Genomic DNA, 17,558 nt, shown 5'->3' on the forward strand with positions numbered 1-17,558 from the left:
ACTTCAATTCTAGTTCCAAATCTAGTCTGACTTGTTGAATAGCCTGGAAGGCAACACATTAACCTCTGCCTCTTTTCTTTGTGTGTGTTACACAAGGACAGTTTATTTGTGGTGTTCAAGAATAGGTGTCTTCAAAGAAGAGCTTTCAATCAAACCAGACAATGATACAAGAGCATGCCAGCACTTGGAAGACAGTGTTTGCAGCAATTTATCTATAATAGACTTGGTGATAATATTTGCTGAATATATTACCTCTTGCCTAGCACAATATGCCCTACTGTGCAACTCAGAAAGAAAACGGAGAACACTGGGAGTAGCTAAAGTTGCCTTAGAATAATTCCACCAGAAAACCTGGGAGTGGGCTGGACTCAGTTTTCTGACTGACAGAACTTGCTTCTTTATGGATATAGGTATTTTGTCCATTTTAGGGCTGATTTCTTTCTCTATGATTGAAGAGATTCTGGAGATTTCTGCCTTTAGAGTCACATGTAATATTCCAGGAAATGAATATTCATCCCATACTACTCCCATAAGGGGTCCTCACTGATAATCTCATTTTAGGCAACATGAAAATTTGCACTACTCAAAAACATATGAAGGCATAACTAGAAAAGCTGTTTGCTCACCAGATGGTGCTGCTTCCCTCCTGATTGTTTCTGAAGAAGGAAATCTGAGAAATTTGTTTCCTGAAAGCACTGTGGGGGCACCAGGCACATCAAGTTACAGCACCACAACCACCAGTGGTGTCTGCTGAACTAAATATCAGCTATTTAGAGACTTGTAAAAAGAATCACCCAAGCACACAAAAATCACAAAAGAAAGACTTGACTAGCCATACCTGGGTCTGAGACCATGACCTCAGAAGCCTAACCAGGCTTCTGAGGTGATGAAGCTTCATAGGTCCAGGCTTTATAGGTCCAGGGCCACCTATTCAAAGGAGCACCACAAACTCACCTGTGCCTTCCTGGCTGGCCAGAAAGCTCTGCTTATTTAATCATATGCACCTGAACAGGTTCAGGGCCTGTTCCAAATGATCATCTAGACATTCACTTCTCTTGTCATTCAGAGTTTTGATACCTCTATGCCTGAGCCCCTGCGGAGATTGCAAACACAAGCCAAGGCTATTGCACTGTTCAAAGAATCCAACCACTGTGAATATTTCATCAAAATAATTCCTTTTGCAGCAGAAATGTGGAAACCTAGTTGCCTAGTTTACATTACCCTTTAGAAATGCATGTGACTGTTCATTCCCTGGGCTGTTTTGTGTTTTTTCTATCTTCTGTGAGCCAGCTTAGCATTGGAGAACTCACCCAGAAAGTGGCATCACTCACCTCCAAGACTCCTTTTACCTGGAAACAGGTGAACATAAGCTCTCACTCTTCTACCACCATGAGTGTTTGCTGTTGAACCAGAGTCACTGCACACACTCAGGGATGAAGCATCACTGACTCCAAGAGAATAAAAAAGTAGACAAAAAAGTGCAGTGGTTAGGATAGAGGGGATTTTCTTCTCTCTGCAAGAACAGATCAGACCAGGTTCTCAGTTTCTACATTCCAGTGTACACCTAACCACAGGCTGGTTTCTGGCTCATTAAAAATGTTGACCTCCCTGTGATCTTCTGAACATGTGAAAAATCACCAGTTTCTCCACTTCCCTCTCAATGGGCCTGATGATTACCTCAGTGATGTCTCATCTAAAACAGAAGTAGACAATAGATGCACCATTCCCTAAGCAATGGTATTTCTTGTAGACCTTCAGGATAAAAATCACCAGAATTACTTAAAAATAAGCACCAATATATTAAAAAAAGTTCTAAGCACCCATCTTCAGACTTTTAATGAATCAGGGCCTATTTCTAGCAGGAGGTACATCAAGAAAAGTCCCCCTTTTAGGATTCCTTGGCTCCAGAGACCACCTTGCTTTCTGACAAGACACTCTGCTCTGCTTTTAGATTCTCAATCCTTCCTCCAGTGACCTGACAATGTGCGGGCTCATTCCCTCAGTTGTGATGCCTATGTCCTTTATATCCAGGCGCCACAATAAAAACCTCATTATATAGGACAGATGTCAGTATAAGATACAACCCTAGAATAGATTTAAAATTGATTGCTTTCAACAAGAGGAGACACTTTTAAAGTCTCTATAGGAAGCAAAAAAAAAATCATTACTTACAGCAGCTCCCTAGGATCCTGCTTTCTTCACCAGGACTACTCTGCAGCTCCCTCCCTTATTTATACAGTTGAATAGCATTATGAAAGCAAAACGTCCTCTAGAAAACATTAACCAGGACAGACAAGTGTTATTACTTTAGGAATGGTGCAGAGTAAACAGTGAAGACAATTTTTCTGGGCAGGCACTTGATTTTTGCTGTATATGCATGGCCAGACCTGGCCTTTTCTTACAACAGTCCTAAGAGTTGCCTGCATTTCTACACATCCTCCTAATGGGAATCTAGCTACTCACTCTGGGAAATGCCTCATGTGCATCATTAACTTCTGTAAACTGCATGAGTTCATACAGAAGAAGTAACTGAAGTGAGTGAAATGAAACATATACATAATACTAGACATGAACCTAAGGAAAAGACAGCTGTGGATGCATGCTGCTGCCAGATCTCAATTTAGTATTTTTCAATGAGGTATTTTTCTTCCTCTATACTGGACTTTTAATAGTTTTTATTTGGCATATTTGTTTTAAATGATACACTATTACTTAATTACCTACATTGCCTTTAATAGGGGCCAATTTCTGGGGACATCCCTTTTAAAGTTAAGGCTGCAGCACTGATGTTTGTAGTGGCTGGGGGTTGCTGTAGGGATGGCAGGATGGTGGCAGAGATGTGCATCCAGGACCCCGTGGCACGCAGCACACCTCAGCCAGAATGGTGTCACCTGATGCCTCATGCAGCAATGGATTGAAGGACAAGCTGTTGCCTTGCACTCACAGTGTGGGCTGGCACAAAGTGCAAGCACTGCCAAAAGGCAGACAGGGAAGGGCAGGCAGGACACCAGAGCCTGCTCTCACACAGAGCTGGACCCTATGGCCAGGCCACCTGTGTTATACATGACCCCCTGTGAGGGTGTGCCCCTGCAGCAGCCACAGGGGCTGTGCTAATGTGGGTATGACTGAGGGCTTGGAAAACTCACAGGTCAGTGCCCCAGTGAACACCTTCCATCCTGGAGGATCATCCCCTTAGGAGGCAGGGGAATCAAAGAGGAAAGATGCTATACATCCTAGAATCATTTAGGTTGATAAATAAATCCAAGACCATCCAGTCCAACCATTAATCCAGCACTGAGAACTCCATACTAAACCTTGTAGTTAAGGACCAGATCTACACATCTGGTAAATACCTCCAAGGATGGTAACGCCACCACTTCCCTGGGCAGCCTGTTCCAGTGTTCATAATCCTTTTGGTGAAGAAATTTTTTTGAATATCCAATCTGAATGTGTCCTAGCACAACTTGAGGCCATTTCCTGTTTTTCTGTCACTTGTTACTTGAGAGAAGAGACCAACACCCACCTTGATGCAACTTCCTTTCAGGTAGTTCTGGAGAGTGATTAGGTCTTCCCTGAGCCTCCTTTTCCCCAGCATAAACAACCCTAGTTCCTCCAGCTGCTCCTCCTAAAACTTGTGCTCCAGACCCTTCACCAGCTCTGTTGCCTTTCTCTGGACACGCTGAAGCACCTCAATGTCCTTCTTGTAAAGAAAATACCTTTTCTTGTAGTGCATGTTAAAGAAGGAATCTTTCAGAAAGAAAAGCTTTACAATTACAGGATAAATGTTTTGGAAGAATTTTTTTCTGGGCCATTCCTCAGGGGTCAGCAATGGATGGAAGCATTTCTTCTCCTCTCTTTTCCAGCCTGTATGCCTGCACATGTGAAACTACCAGTAGGTACAGCATGGAAGGTTCTGTGCATTTAGGGCTGTTGGAGCTTCTGCAAATCCTTTCCCTCGTGGCTTCTGCCTCTTACCTGTGCAAAGGTAAGCACAATAGTTCAGTAGAAGTTTTGGTCCAGACTGCTAGCAAATGTTTGAATTGTTTACAGACTGAAAAAAGCAGCTAGGCACATGCAGCCCGTTTTTCTGTAAACAAATGAACAATAGCTTCTCAGCTTACAGAAGCTACCTAAAACATATTCAGACTGAAGATGAGTAACAAAAGTTCAGCTATGAGTAAAGCTACCAAAGGAAAAAAAAAAAAAAAAGTGGAGGAAAACCAAATCAACTTCATATGACTTTATTTAAGAGCAATTTATTCTTGCAATTGGAAGTACCATTCAGCTGCTGAAATTTGTGTGGGAGTGCAAGAGGGAAAATGAAGTAAATAAAATCTAATCTATATCAATCCCCAATGTTATATCCAATGTGATAGCTATTTTCTTTTTCCTCATCTATATAACAATTTCATCCAATCATGTAAGCCATCCTGAAATTTGCTGAGACTCTCTTTCAATATTTTATATCAGAATATGTTGCATAGGAACTTGTAGCTCTCTTTTTATGCAAGCAGTAGGATTAGATAGGCACTGCTGTGGCATTCTGAAAGACAGCAATCCTTCAATTTGGTCCTCTTGGTCTGCAATATTAGGTGTCTTTTTACTTTGAACCCTAAGTTACTCTGGAGTTGTTAAAGTATTATTATTATTGAAAGATCTTAATAATACTGTATCATTTTTTAGTGAATTAACAGGAGTCATTAACATTAACAGGAGTAATCCAGTATAAATTCCCTTGAAATCAGGTTGGCTGTAGTCCAAAAAGAATTAATTATGTAAATTAGAAGAACTGTATGCTTGCTTCTCTAGTAGAGAAACACTTTCATATTTTTAAAATATTTGACTAATTTCCCTAAAAGCCATTTTAAAACACAATGGGTTGTTTCTGTTCTGCTGATGCCCTCTGGAGTACAGAGAGCACAGAGTCCCTCCTACGAGAGTTCTGAGAGTAAATGTCAGCGTGGACCTGGTGAAAGCTGCATCCCACTCTGCCCTGCCAGGCTAGATTTAATTTGTGGAGCTCTGTGTTTCAGGAGGAAAGGCACTCTGAGTGGTTACATGAAACAGGTCAGTAGTGACCTGCTGGAACAGGTGCTAATACAGATCAGGTGCAATTGTGCCAAGTGCCTTCTCCAGTGCTTCCAAGTGAGAATACAGCAGACCTTCACCTTCAAATTCCTTCTTCTTTGCTTTCATGTTGTGCATTGGTCTTGCCCCCTGCCAACCCCGCAGAGTAGGTCTGGGCTCACTCCAAGGGGGAATGTCTTGCTCAGACAAGAATTCCAGCTCCAATGAGGGAAAGCACATGTGGTACTGTCCCCTGATCCCCTGCAGTGAGTTCCTTCCCTTATTGCCAGTCCAGCATCAGTTCCTTTCTGCAATGCAGTCAAGACCTTCTGGGTCCTGAGGAGAGTTATGTTCTATCACTTCCAAAATCCAGCTTGGAGTCTGATTCCTTCTCTTAGGCTGGGGTGCACAGTTGCTTTACCCTGACCAAAATACAGGATGCTGCTGCCAGAGATGTGTCATCCCCCTGCATCTGTGCCATCTCTCCAGGATGGCTGATGGTCTCTGGGGGCTGGAGCCCAGGACAAGTGGGGAGAGGCTGGAGGAACAGATCTTTTCCAGCCTGGAGAAGAGAAGGCTAAGGGAGAGACTGCACTTGCTGTCCTCTCCCACATGATGGACTATGCTAGAGAGCAGATGGAGCCAGAGGTGCTCAGTGGTAGAAGCTATTTGTGGGATGCAAGCTGTAGCAAGCGAAACACCAATGAGATCTATGGAAAGGAGTGTTCACAGGGAGGTGAAATACAAGGACACATCTCTGTGTGAGGCCATGAAACTGCTGTCCTTGAAGACATCCAAAACCTGCTGGACATGGCCCTGAGCAACCTGAGCTAGATTCCAGGCTGGTGCTGCTGTGAGCAGGTGGTGGGATTGGATGACCTTCCAACATTGGAGATACCTTCCAACATAAATCATTCTACTTTTCTAACAAGAAATGACTCTGAAGCCATGATCTCAGGAGTCCCTGTCTCCACTTACACTGCAGGTTTTCATTTCATCCTGCAGGGAAACTCCTCTCTGCTTCTCACCACGAGTCCAGAGGCTTTTCCCTGAAACACTCAGCTCCTGGGAAGGTGTCATCTCCCTGGTCCTCAGGCATGCCCCAGCAGAGCCAGCACAAGGGAAGCAGGCAGGCTCCCTCCTGGCTGCCCAGACACAGGCTCTGCCAGAGCTCAGCACACAAAATGCACACTGAGAACAAACAAATCTGCTGGGCCATCTGCCGTGCTCCAGCACGCCACAGCCATGGCAGGTGGCTCACACCCCTCCATGGTGCTGCCTGTGCTCAGACTTGCAGCACTGCACAGGACTGTGCTCTTCTCCTCAGAGACCTTGACACTTCCCAGTACTGACTGAATCTCAGTAGGAATCCATGTAGCTGCCTTGATTTCCCTAGTCCTGCCTGTAATTCAAGCCTGCTAATGATACACTTTCTGTAGCCTACGAAGTGGACAGATGGAAACTGGTGAACCTTGGAGCAGGTGAGCTTGAATGGGCTACATTAAAAAGTTGATATGAAAGAAATATTTGATATGGCTATTTTCTTTCACATATGTCTGTTAAGATGGTAAGTTTTCAGATGTGTTCTTAGTGGTGGGGCTCAAGAAGTTGGGATTTAATTCCATTTACTTTCTAAGGGTGCAAAAAGCTTAACTGCAAGTGTCTCAACAAGTCTGATTGTTTGCTGTCTTCTCTTAGGACAAACTAAAGCATCTCCCAAGATGAAGTTGTGCGATTGCAGTGGGGAGAGCTATCTCTGATAAAATCCTTTAGCACAGGAGAACATGGTTTGGAAAATGTTCAAGTGCACACTCGTTTGTCTTGCACATATACATTTATTATTGAGTAGATTTATGTTCTTTCTTGAGCAATGAATAGAAATTATATGTGAGTGGGTTTGAGAACAATTGTTGACAGTTCTTTACCTTTCACGGGGACAAATCTCCTTCCTCTCTGTGTCTGTTTGCAATTGCTCCCTATGGAGAACCACAGGAAAGAGGAAGATTCAGTGATCCTGTTGTTTCTATGTTCTAAAATTATGTGGTCTGAACATACTCAGTGTTAGATCTTTATTTTAGTAATGGTTGCTTCTTTCACCAAAGGAAGGTCCTGGGCTTCTGCAGGTTTAAAATGTCTGCACACCTCTTGCCGTGAGCTGTGAGATGTGGTCCGTAAGAGATTTAAACTCTGGAAGCTGCTCAGGGGTTTTCAACTTCTGTACATGTACTGTGGAAATGCTTTCTGCTTTCAGATCTCTCCTTCAAAAGCACATCACCTCTGCTCAAATACCTTTAGATTTCTCTGAAATGGCTAGGAAATTGGAGATTTAGAGAAATTGGAGACACACAAATACCCAGCATATGGAAAACTAGCTCATTATTTAGCTTGATTTTAAACCCCATAATTCTACTATCTCTTGTGTGTTAGGCTGATTGCTCCAGCATTTGCACTGTCTTCTCTTACCCCCAGAATCTCATTTTTTGGTCTCATCTTCCATATGTAGTGATTATTAGGCACTTAGACACCTCAGAAATGGGACACTGCAGGTGATAAAACCTGGAACTCCTGAAAGAGCTGTCACATGCCAGGCCCCTCAGGGGGACACATTAACTACAAACTCCTGCGGTTAGGAAATGCCAGGATGAAGGTGGCAGTGCTGTACTTTTTGGTGAAGGATGGGACTGGTGGAGTCCTGCTCCACTGACATTGATTTGGCATGATATTTCTCCAGAGGTAAAACTCTGAGGCCTCAGTGTTACTTCCAAGCACAGATATTCATATACTTGAAAGAAGCAATATTCAGCATTTTTTTCAACAAAAAAGGCTTTTCCCAAAGGAAAATATAAAGATATCTGTGCAGAGTGTCTTGAGATGCATTTGCAGTGCCACATGAATTTCTGCATTTCCTAACACTTAAACAGACAGTTGTGCAAACTCAGCACTGATTTAGCTCAGTTTTTAGCTGACATTGAGTATACTTTGCAATTTACATGATGGTGATCATGGACATGTGGCAAACACACCCAGCAATTCTTGACCATCACCACAAGTAACCTGGGCATACACAGATACATCCAACCCAATCTGGCCAAATAGTGCACTGATATTAGCAGACAGGAGTTACCCTGTGTCTTTTGATGAAGAAAAATGCCTTGAAATAGCTCTTACACAGTAAAAATGCATTTTCATGCCAAGTTTCATTGCTAGTCTTGTAATGCTTATAATGAGAAGACTTGTATGGTTTTATTTTTACTTCTACCTTCTTTATTACTCCTCAGAAACTAGCATGGCTTTTGGGAGATGGTGGCCATGGAGGTGGCTGGAGATGGCAAGCTAAAAGGAAAAGCCAGGGTTTGGGGCTCTGAATTTTTAGTTTGTGAAAGATCTGATGCTCAGTAACTGTTTCAAAATATGGCTGGTGTTTGGAGATATTTATTCCTGCTCTAGACAATTATCTCCAAAGCACAGAGTGTGTCCTGTCTTCATATTCTTTCAGCTGTTGAACAGTGTTATAAACCCAGACTCTATCATAAACATTAACCAGATCAGGGACAGGTAATCATTCCTGAGGAACAGCAAATAATGCAGATATTGCCTGTGTTTCTTTTTTCACAAAATCCGAGAGAATTTCTAGTTGGGGGAAGGTCATCTGCATGGTGAAGAGGGAAGAGACTCTGACAGGGTGAAATACTCCTGTCAAAACTCATCTTCATCCAGACATGTTGTGTCAGGCTGCCCAGAGCAACTTCTGAAGCTTTTGCTGAATCTGCTGAATAGTTTCTTCCCAAATACTTTTTAGATGAAAACTAAAGCATTTAATTTTGATAGTTTCTGAACTGGAACAGTATTTTAGAAGCTTCTTTAAAATGTTGTCTGACTCTTACAATAATACCTCCCTCAGCTCAGTAATTTGCTGCTTTTCAGCTGGGGTCAGACAAAACCTGCTGATCTCTTGGAGAAACTTTCAGCTCATTTACTCACAAAATGAAACATGGTTTTCTGACAATATTTTTCATCCAAAGGGCAAATCTGAAACTAGTTGTTAGAACTGCTCTGGCATGGTGTTTCATTCTCTCAGGAGCAGATCTGAGGATGAGACCAGTGGGAATTAGGGAAGGGTGTGGAGGACTGTGTACAGGCACCAGCCTGCCTCCAAGGGGAAAGGCTCCCATCCCACGCACACTCACTTCAGCAGAGCTGAGTCCTGCTTCTGGGGAATGAAACTCCTGAATGCCATGGAAGTACAAGGAATAGTTGACACAATTCATGCATGTAATATTGTAGTAATCAATTGCTATGAAATATTTTTAGTAGTGTTCTTATGAAACCTATTTGCATTTTGGGGTTTTTCCATTATCCACCTGCAGAGGCAGGTGATCTACTAATGTGAAATGTGCAGTTGTTTGCTCAATAAATTAAATTCACACTTGGAAAAAAACAGTGCAGGAAGAAGCCTGTGTTTCTGGTTAGGATCAAGAAGTGAAATTTCCAGTAAAACTGAAATGGGAGAAAGCCAACAAGCAACCAGAGATAGCCTGTAAGATGATGGACTGCAGTGTAGAACCTGTAGGTATCTAAAGCACATAATTTATATCCTTTGTTGCCCTTAGACATGAAACATAACACTTTTTTATAGTCCCCTCTCATCCCTGGCAATAACCAGCTGGTAGTGGTCCTACAGTTGGTTGTGAGCAAAGAGAAAGGGAAGGACCAGTGGAACTGTAATTCATGCAGTGCTGCCTTGCCAGTGTAGTAAAAACATGTTGGACCCCTTGAGCCTTCTTACCTGGCAACCTTCTGACCTGTCAGCTACAAACCCCTCTTTCTCCTGTAGGTGTTGTTTGCTCACCTGGACTTTATTCCCCACCAGAATCACAAGATGTAAGGAATAATTGCAAAGTGCAACATTCTAGCATTATTTGCAAGTACTGAGGATACCACAAAGTCAACCTTTTCACCTTGAACTCCATCAGGAATTTCCATGTGTTTGTTCTGGCTTGTTGTGACGCCAGTGAGGCTTCCCTCTGTTCTTTTCTATTTTCTCTTTTTTCTTTAATATTTGCAGATCAGCTATCTAGATATTCCATATTTTGACCAGTCAGCACACTACTCCACAGGTGTTGGGAATAGGAGCTTCTTTAGGCAAAGGTGATTGTAAAGGACTCTGGGTCAAATGCAGATAGCTATTCCTGCAGGAGAAGGGTTTTGTGGAGTTGCACAAAATGGGAAGCTACCTATAGGTGTTCAGATAGCAACAGTAGAGGAAGCAGCTACCAGTAGTGTCCCTATGCAACAATCATGGAATCTGATTTTGTCAGATTCCACTGACTACAAACACTACTTTTGTCTTGGTAGTGCCCTGTATGCATCATGAGTTTATATATAGCCAGGAATGCCATATGCTCTCAATTCTTCTCAGCTTGTGATCCGAAATTCAGATGATATATGATGAAAGAAATTGAGAGTGGAAAGTGGATATTTGTGTACATCATTCTTCCAGAAAAATGCAATTATTGCTAAGCAGCTCTTCTTTTTCATCCTGAAGAGGATGGGGCTTTAGGATGGACACTTCTGAGCTGGGTATAAGAAGGGAGCTGGGAGATGTGGTCAGAAGGAAGATTGATTTAGCTGGTGAATCTGAACCCAATTGAAAAGGAATTAAAAAGAGCAGTGGGAGCATCTGTGTGTGTGACTTTGGGCAGATAGGCAGTGGGTGAAAGCTGCACTGCGGCAGGAATCTTTAGCTGCAGCAGAAACCTTAGGAAGATGTCCCAGGGGAAGAAACTCTCTTCTCCCTTACCTGAGCTGCCCCTGCAGTGTCAGATGGTCTTCCTGGGAAGACCTGGGAAGGGTTAAATGGGCCCAGAGGTGGCAAAGCATCTTTATCCCTTAAACATTTTCATCTTCCCTCCACCCCTCCTTTTCCTCCCCACTTCTCAGTCACCTTCACAGAAAAGGCCCTTATCATAATTTTCCACATTGGCAGAAATTCTTTCATGCACCTCAGACCCCTGCACTCTGACCCCAAACCAGCCAGAAGTAGGATGCCCATTCATTGGAAGCTGCAGATTTGCTTTTGAGTTTCCTGATTCTCCCTTCAGGTTTTCTGATATGAGACTTCCTGGATCTTTTTCATGCTACATGAATGCCTCTGTTCTGACCAGCTGAAGTCTGTGGAAGCCATTTGGGTACCAAAGAAGTAGATACCCTAGTTATCTACTAATGATGGGAATTAGGCCTTCCCAAAAATACTATATCTTTCTACAATTTGTGCTCAGTGATCCATATTTGCTTTATTGCTTTCTTTAAAAGTTTAACTTAAAAATCATCTTCATGGTAGTGAAAATGTCATCTGCCTTCTTAGCTGGATAAAGAAGAGCTCCTTTGTACAGAGTAGATTGTCATTGCCCTAATGAGCTTCAGCTGGGCATGAATTAATTAAATGATTGAGGTTAATCTATGACACAGATCACTAATGTGAGTTTAATGTCCTTAGCTACTAAAACCTAATGGTATCCATGCCACTTTCAGAAGGACCCCATCACATTCATCTGACCTTTATTGCTTTTTGTGCTGTTTTTATATTGTTTAAACAGGCTTACACAGTGAACACAGTTATACATTAAACAGCAAATAAAGTTTATACAGTTGCTGTAGAGCAAGCAGTGACATTGCTCTTGTGGGCACAGCTGCATGCCAGCACAAGAGAGCAAAAATAACACTGAGTGTTCCTGGGTCCCAATGGCTCTGCTGTTTCTTGCTGTCTCCTAAGGTTCATGCCAGAAATGAAGGGTGGAGGGATTTTCACAGAGCTTCTCAAGCAAAAGGCTGGTGGGATGTAGCAAATTCTCTCCTTCCCCTGTTTTTCTGATTTAAAGTCCTTCAGAGGAAAGCCAACAGCAGCATAGCTCAAAATTCAGACATATCAAATAAAGTTGTTTTCTTCATAAATCCTGACAAGCTATAGTGCTAGTTGCATGTTACAGATGCGACATTTCTTCCTGAGACATCTTTTCTAAATTGCATTTCATGCTTGAAAAATCAACCTCTCCTTTGAAGCTGTATCACTTTTATTCTTTTCCACATGTCTGATTACTAGAAAGAGAATACTTCAGTCAGTTATATTTCCAACTATAGAGAAATATTAGGATTAATTAAAATAATAATTAAAAAGTTGAAGCCATACTGTATGTGGCATTTTGAATTAACTTAATGACAGACACTAACCTGATCACAAATAACAAATCATGCCTATTTTATTTTCTATTTGAGTGTTGAACAACTTCCTAGTTTGTGGTTTTAAGATTAATTAAGCCTTTAGGCCAAAGGTGTCATGATGAGAGGCTCTTCAGTTAAGGCTAAATAGGAAGCCTCAAAGTGGTATTTTGATAAATGATGTTCAGTATGGTGAATATTGCTAGAGTTACTTAGTCTAACTATGCCCACTCTAAAACGTCCCTAAGAATTTTGCTTCCTGTATCCCATAGGGCTCAGCATGATGAAGACTACAAGGAAACAGCCCAGAGTTCCCAGAGAGCAAAACTATATGCAGGGTCTGGTAAAAACTCTTGGAGACCAGCTGGGGAAGACCAGCCCAGAGGAGCAGGCAGGGTAACTGCTGGCCAGGGTGGTACTCACTGGTAAGAACACAGTGCAATGTGAGGAGCTTTATATCAGATACTCTGTTAGGAGAACACAGAGTGGTTAATTAGAGTGATCCAGTACGTGACTGGGAAACCTGGGTGTCCATGTGCAGAAATAATTGTGAGTTCAGCTGTCTGAACAGTGTGATCTGGCACACACAGCATGTGTTTCCAGTCCTGACCCCCACGGGAGGATGCTCACTGCTTTGGGGACCTCTGTGTGCCTGTGCCAGCCCCACTGGAGCCCAGGCAGCCTCCTCTGGGAGGAGCAGCCAGGCTGTTGTGAAAATGACTAAACCAACAGAATGTGAGGGGCACACGTTTTTTGCCAGGGCTTCAGAAATACATTTTTACCCCTTCAGACCCAAGGGTTTTTTTCACCCTTTGAAGGCTGAACTGGAACTGGCTTTTCTTTGTGATTACTGCACTGGTGATTGCTTCTTTTTGTTTCCAAACTCTGACTTTTCTATTTTCTCCTATTTGGTATGAAGAAATCAACTCCCACTTTTTATTCACCTATTATGATAATTTCAGTTTATACTGCCAGACAATTACTTTTTTTTTTCACCCCTTATTCACTAATTCACAAACTTATTTTAAGATAATGTCTCTAATTATTCTTTCAAAATCTCTCTTGAACTCAGTCCCCCCCACTACTATTTCACCATTAAACTACTCCTTAGAGTGTTGAAGGAGTTAAGTAGGGAGATTTATAGTTTTCCACAGTGGAGTAGGAATTATCAGGCTCTGTTCTGGTCAGAAGAAAGGGAAATTGTCTTATTTCAGTTGGGGTATAATGGCTCCTTAAACATGGCCATTCTGGGGAAAATCCTGAAAGGATGATTCACCCTGCTCCTTCCCACCAATTCTGGAACATGCTGAAGTTACCACCTTTGAGGGAATTGTAAACCTTGATGTCACAGCACAAGGGGAGAAATACCCCAGAAAAAAAAGCTTCCATTCTGTATAGGCCATTCAGTAGTTGTATGCCATTTACTTGAAGTAAAACTAGGGAAGAAGAACTTCTCGCTTTCAGAGTAGACCTTTAGAGGCAAAAGGGCTATTTTCAAGAAGAGAGAGTGATGTGTTGTCTTTGTAGTATTGTATGAAAAACAAGAGACCAGACTACATTTGTATTGCTAAGGCATTTGTCCTCTTCTGGCCTCTAGTGTATGTAAACATAGCAACCAATAAAAATTTGTATTCCAATGAATTTTTTCTAGGTTTTATAGCATGTAATTCCAAAGGGCCTTCTATTCCTCCTACATTTCATTTCTGTAAGATAAACAAGAGATTTACTATGTCTATGGGATTTCACCACCCAGGCAGGCAGCCACTCAGTGCTTATGAGGCTAACTATAATATTTACTTAGTTTGGTCTTCATTTGGGCTTTAACTGATATTTTGCCATGATCCTGGGTAATTTTATAATGAAATTCTTTGTTCATGAGACCTTTGAGAAACAGCGGAAAATGAAGCTAAACTAAGAAAGAGAGGAATCATTAGGAAATATTCAATGAACCTCTGTTTAACCAGGTTTGTTTTAGGGTTGTCTTGACCACAGAAATCTTATTTCTGCAATGGCTTATTTATCCTGTAACCAGATGGCTGGATTCACCAAACAGTACTCATAATTACTGGTGCTCTGAAAGTTTCACTAGCTAATAATATTTCTGGTGAAAGGCATGGAAAGTGATTTTCTATAAATCTGCAGTTTTAGGAAAGCAAGTTTTCTAAATTGTTTTTCTGGTTGTTTCTGTAATTTTGCTGAGGCCCTTGCATGAGTTTCAGATCAGTTCCAGATCAAGCTGTCTCATTTTTGGAAAACTGTAGAAACTAATAAAGCCTCTCTTTTTTTGGTACAACAGAGAATTCTTCCTCTGAATCCTTACAACATGTGGTTCAGTGGCTGACTCAGAGAGTTGGCTCATGTTTAGCTTTTATCTAATTTGCTTTCCTTCTGTCATACCACGGGGAGTGCAAGAGATAGGGACATAGATGGGAAAGTGACAGCGCTCAGAATTTTATTTAAGATAAGTGGTTGGGTGTTTTTAGTTTGGAATTGTTGATATCATCCAACTAATTTAAAAGTTATGAGAGGACATTTACACAACCCACTTCCCACCTACAATCCTTACAGGCTACCAAAAATTCTCACACCAAACAGTCTGCAAGATGGGAAATTAAATTGTTCAAAATTGATGCTGTCAGAGAGAAGGAATCCTGATACTGCTTTCTCACTTTTACATCCATATGCACATGTGGGCCTCAGCAAGGAAATCTGCATCTCAATCTTGAACCAAAGCCATCTGCTCTTTCAGGGACCTGGTTCTTCCATATGAACTGCTCTGTTAGGGTCAGCTTGACCACTTTCTGGACTTCCACAACACTTCCACAGCATTTCAGATATTGGTTTTTCAGGTCTGAAGGTGAATGTGCAGGATTGCAGAGGGTCCCTCACAGAACAGAAGAGATAGTGCTCAGTTGTGTGCATTTCATTATTGAATAAGAGTTGAACAAAGGGTGGTGTAAATGCACTGTACATGAGTGAGTGCCACAGACCCTACAGAAGAACAGCAGTATTCCTAAATTAGACAGAAATTGTGGTTTTCTGTTTCCTTTTTCAGTGCCATACTTAAATGATAAAGTCAATCTTACCTGCAGTACACACAATCAATACAGCTGGCTACAGCTCCCATTGACATCCACACAGCATGGTGGCATGCAAAATTTTGATATAAATGTGATGTACTTGCCTAATGACTCACAGATTTACAAATGAGGACTAACAATTTTCATGGAAAATATTAACAGAGCTAGCAAGACTTAACAGTCTTAAAAGACTAAAAACCTGATGTGCCCCTTTAGTACTGCCTGTACTGGCACATCTTCAAAGAAATATAGCTGGCAAGAACATCCACATGATTGTGCATGTAATAGATATTGGCTAAGCTAGCAGTTCTCCCAAAGGCTCATGAGAAATTCTTTGCTTGAATTCTCAGTCATCAAGGAGCTCCAGATTTACTAAAAATGATGCATGCCAGGTGGGGTGGTAGTGCCTGGTTCTCTAACCAAGGAAGTCAAGGGCATTGGCCTTCTCCACAGTCTTGTGGAATTCCTTTAATGCACAGACCTGAGATCCCCAGATGCATTTCCTTCCTTGCAAGGCAGTTGCAAAAGTGATACTTCAGTAAACTGGAAGGCATTTTTAATTTTTTAATATATGATTTTATGTTAGCCAAGGGCAAATTGTGGTGATTTTCCTTCAGACTTTTTCTGATTTGGTGGTATTTATGGTTCTTATATCAATACGTGCATTTCAGACAAATCAAGACAGTTCACAATAACTTTATAACTTTGAAGTGCAATATGTTACTTTTCAAATATGACAGCTTGCTGCCTACAACATTCCCTATTGCTTCTCAAAAGCCTTAATTTTGCTGAATGTCAGGTCAGACTGCTCAGAAATACAAAAGAAAAGCACTTCTCAGATAATCTCCATCTCCACTTAGGGATAATTGTGGGGGGTTTTAGGTCAGAAGTCCTGTGACTTCAGCTACAGTACTGCTCTCTCTAAACACTTCAGAAATGCATTTTTTCTCAAGTAGGGCATTGACACCAAAAAACATCAGAGACAGATGACTAATGAAGGCACAGAGAGACCTGTCTGTGCCAAATGAAGGTCAAACATTGCAAAGTCAATGCAGTCTAATTTTACCCCTCTGTGCATCCTGTATGCCCAATGTTCCAGTATGGTAGGGGTAGATGCTACTTTTTTAGTTAACAAGGGAAGTCGTCAAACATCAAAATGCATATCCTTGATATTTTAACCTACAGTTACCTGTAGGTGCTATGCTGGTGGAGGCTGAGGTGAGGCTAGTTATCCCTGTTAACAACAGGCCACAACACGTGGGCAGCCCACTCCATGTGCTGGCACCACATTTTCTCTCCCTTGGGTCAGTGTGTCTGGGGGCATTGGTATGTTGAAATGTGGCCAAAGGTTCCTTGTACTCTTCAGAGAGATTTTACTCTCCCACTTCTCTTCTTTCCATGTTGCTGCTGAAAACGTGAGGTTTCTCAATCTGCTGGAGTTATCTTGGCTCAGGGTGATATGTTTTCCTCTTGGTAGCATTTCAGTTTCAGCTAGAGCTGATTCAGGAAATCTACAGCTGGGCCAATGTGCTGCCTTTGATTTTAAGGCAGAATTTCTGAACATCTGTAAAGCTTTCACTTTTTCTGGTAATTCATCATGTTCTTGCTATATTCCCCCTAGCTCCACCATGGAGCTGAAATAACTGAGCAAATCAGCTCAACCCTCCTGTTCTCTTCCAACTCTTTAAGCTCCTTTCCAAAATCCATCTAAGTTTCCAACAGAGTCTTTGAACTTAAGTGCTTATTTGAGAAATCACTGGTCTGCCTTTTAAAACTTTTTTTTAATTGTTCTTATTTGCAGTTGCAGGGAAGTTACAAAAGCATAGCTTGGAACTATCCTCTCAGCTGAAATAATTTTTCCACCCTCAAAAAAATGCATTTAACCTATTAGACACCAACTGATCTTGCACTGTTTTCCATAAGAAAATCTCACAGTTCTAATAAGAGGATAATTAAGGATTTTTAGAAATGTTTTTATTTCTTTTATCTAGTATTTACTAGTAAACAATAAAACTGGGGTTGTTCCTGGGTTTCATTTTGCAGAATTGGGCAGAGGGGAAGGGAAGAAATGAGGCAATATGAACAGTTTCCTGTTTATTTTCTTTCTTGCCATCCCTTTAATGTGTCTTAAGTAGCGCACAGTTAACTGCTGCCTAAAACCTCACCGCTCCCAAAGCAGGGGAGCAATGACTGAGC

The sequence above is a fragment of the Molothrus ater genome, chromosome 6 (genome assembly GCF_012460135.2).
Source record: "Molothrus ater isolate BHLD 08-10-18 breed brown headed cowbird chromosome 6, BPBGC_Mater_1.1, whole genome shotgun sequence".
Lineage (NCBI taxonomy): Eukaryota > Metazoa > Chordata > Aves > Passeriformes > Icteridae > Molothrus > Molothrus ater.